Genomic DNA, 3,556 nt, shown 5'->3' on the forward strand with positions numbered 1-3,556 from the left:
ATTTGAAAAGGATACTTGCACATGCATGTTTATAGCAGCACAATTCACAATTGCAAAATCATGGAACCAACCCAAATGCCCATCAATCTACAAGCGAGGTGGCTCACGCCTATAATCCCAGCACTTTGGGAGGCCAAAGCACGCAGATCACAAGGTCAGGAGATCTAGATCATCCTGGCTAACATGGTGAAACCCCATCTCTACTAAAAATACAAAAAATTAGCCAGGCGTGGTGACAGACGTCTGTAGTCCCAGCTACTCGGGAGGCTGAGGCAGGAGAATGGCATGAACCCGGGAGGCAGAGCTTGCAGTGAGCCTCGATTGCACCACTGCACTCCAGCCTGGGCAACAGAGTGAGACTCCGTCTCAAAAAAAAAGGGAACCGTTGGTATATATACAATGGAATTCTATGCAGCCATAAAAAGGGATGAATTAACAGCATTTGCAGTGACCTGGATGAGACTGGAGACTATTATTCTAAGAGAAGAAACTTAGGAATGGAAAATGAAACATCATATGTTCTCACTGATATGTGGGAGCTAAGCTGTGAGAACACAAAGGTATGAATGATACAATGGACTTTGGGGACGTGGGGGCAAGAGTGGGAGGGGGCAAGGGATAGAACACTACAAATATGGTGCAGTGTATAGTGCTCGGGTGATGGGTGCACCAAAATCACACAAATTACCACTAAAGAACTTACTCATGTAACCAAATACCACCTGTACCTCAATAACTTATGGAAAAATAAAAAATAAATTTTAAAAAAATCTCATGTACCCCATAAATATATACACCTACTCTGTACCCACAAAAAATTAAAAATTTTTTAAAAATCATGCATCAGTCCTGGAGCACAGCTTCCTAGAAACATACTGGTTCTGTTGTGGCCAAATACCCCATGCATATTAAGTCTCCAGATTCATCCTTATTTCCAGCTACATATAGAAAATGATCTTTTTTATTACACTGATCAGAAACAAATTTCCAGTTATTATGCTCTCAAAAACCTCAATATTATCAACAGTAAAATAAGATAACAAATCTACCTTACAGGGTAGTTGCAGAGGTGGGTTCTGGTTATCATGGATGTGTTCTGTAAACTTTTAATTACTTCATAGTTGTTACCTGTTATTAACTGTATCAGATCTCTGGAGTTTAATGTATAGTTAATGATACATAGGACTAAATTGCAAAATGATTTTCATCTCATTTTTACTACAACTCATAAAAAATAGTAAATGATTAAGACATTAACCCAAATAAATATATGATTTTTTTAAGGTGTGCACTTTTCTTCAACCGGTCCCAAGTCAGTGTACAGGTAAAACCCTGGCTGCCTCCACCCACTCCCAGGGAGACCAAAAGGCTTTATATATCTCAAGTTGGGGGACAAAAGAGGGGGAGCCATGAAGGCTGATCATTTAAAACAAAACAAAGTTTTAAAAAGTATAAGGCAAAGATTTAAAAACTTTTGCTAGGCCGGGCGCAGTATCTCATGCCTTTAATCCCAGCACTTTGGGAGGCAGAGGTGGGCGGATCACGAGGTCAAGAGATGGAGACCATCCTGGCTAACATGGTGAAACACTGTCTCTACTAAAAATACAAAAAAAAAAAAAAAAAAAAAAAATCCGCCAGGTGTGGTGGCAGACTCCTGTAGTCCCAGCTACTAGGGAGGCTGAGGCGGGAGAATGGCGTGAACGCGGGAGAATAGCGTGAACCCGGGAGGCGGAACTTGCAGCGAGCTGAGATCGCACCACTGAGCTCCAGCATGGGTGACAGAGCGAGACTCCATCTCAAAAAAAAAAAAATTTTTTTGCATTACATAATTTACATAAAAGCAATGCTATCCCCTCCCCTGTGTGGACTCAGGAGAGGACGGGGCCATTCTCCTTAGAGAGAAGTGGGGTGGCTTTTAGGAGGGCAAGGGCCTTCCTATGACAGTGCATCTCACGTTATTAAAAAAAGAACAAGAACAATGTACAACCAAAGTCCTCAGCCACGTTGTAGAACTTTGGAGGATGCTCCCTCCAACAGACTGCTGTCACCTTCACCGTTCCAGTTTTTAAATGAGTCAAGCCAATAAATAAATAAATAAATAAATAAATAAATAAATAAATAAAGCCATGCCAATCTCATCTTGTTCTCTGCGCAAGTTAGGTTTTATCCAGAAAGGGTGTAACGCAACTAACAGTCCGCCTGGAAGCATTTGGAGGATGGAGGGGCTGGCTCGTCATGCCCCTGCTTGCTGGTCCATATCTGATCTGTTGGAAGGTGGACAGCGAGGCCAGGATGCAGCTGATCCACACAGAGTATTTGAGCTGGGGAGGAGCAATGATCCTGATCTTTATTGGGCTGGGCGCCAGGGCAGTGATCTCTTTCTGCATCCTGTCAGGGTTGCCAGGGTACATGGTGGTACCACCAGACAGCACTGTGTTGGCATACAGGTCTTTATGGATGTCCACATCACACTTCATGATGGAGTTGAAGGTAGTTTCGTGAATGCCACAGGATTCCATGCCCAGGAAGGAAGCCTGGAAGAACACCTTGGGGCAGCGGAAATGCTCGTTGCCGATGGTAATGACCTGGCAGTGGGGCAGCTGGTAGATCTTCTCCAGGGAGGAGCTGGAGGCCCCCGTGGCCATCTCCCACTCAAAGTCTAGGGTGATGTAGCACAGCTTCTCCTTGGTGTCGCACGCAATCTCCTGCTCTGCCCTGGTGGTGAAGCTGTAGCCCAGCTCCATGAGGATCGTCATGAGGTAGTCAGTCAGGTCCTGGCCAGCCAGGTCCAGATGCAGGATGGCATGGGGGAGGGAGTACCCCTTGTAGATGGGCACAGGGTGGGTGACCCCGTCCACAGAGTCCATCATGATGCCAGTGTACGGCCAGAGGCGTACAGGGACCACAAGGCCTGGATGGCCACGTATATGGCTGGGGTCTTGTAGGTCTCAAACATTACTTGCTCATCTTCTTGCGGTTGTCCTTGGGGTTCATGGGGGCCTCCTTCAGCAGCACAGGGTGCTCCTCAGGAGCCACATCCAGCTCGTTGCAGAAGGTGTGATGCCAGATCTTCTCCATGTGGTCCCAGTTGGTGACAATGGTGTGCTCTCGATGGGGTACTTCAGGGTCAGGATGCCTCTCTTGCTCTGGGCTTCATCGCCCCACATAGAGATCCATCTGACCCATGCCCGCCATTACATCCTGGTGACTGGGGTGCCCCACGATGGAGGGGAAGATGGCCCAGGGGGATATCATCACCTGCAAAGCCAGCCTTGCACATGCCTGAGCCTCTGTCAATGACAAGTGGGGCGTTACCGTCATCCATGGTGAGCTGGCAGCGGGTGTGGACTGGGCGGTGGGGCAGCAAAGGCGGGGTTCTGTGCTTATGGGGCAGACGTGGTCTTGGTCAGAAATACATGCTATTTTAACTGACAAAATTGGTATTCTGATGAGCTGGCTGAAAAATATTCTTAAAACTGTACACATTTAATGTACCACCTACATAGATACAAACAGAAATTCTAACCCTTTCATTGCAAATAATGGAATAAAGTAA

The 3,556-nt window shown here is 46.1% G+C and overlaps 1 pseudogene; it reads right to left on the reverse strand.

Moving 5' to 3' along the window:
* Positions 1 to 265: 265 nt before the first annotated feature.
* Positions 266 to 3,328, reverse strand: LOC104670811 (annotated as a pseudogene).
* Positions 3,329 to 3,556: the final 228 nt, after the last annotated feature.

This window comes from Rhinopithecus roxellana, chromosome 16 (assembly GCF_007565055.1).
Source record: "Rhinopithecus roxellana isolate Shanxi Qingling chromosome 16, ASM756505v1, whole genome shotgun sequence".
Taxonomy (NCBI): Eukaryota; Metazoa; Chordata; class Mammalia; order Primates; family Cercopithecidae; genus Rhinopithecus; species Rhinopithecus roxellana.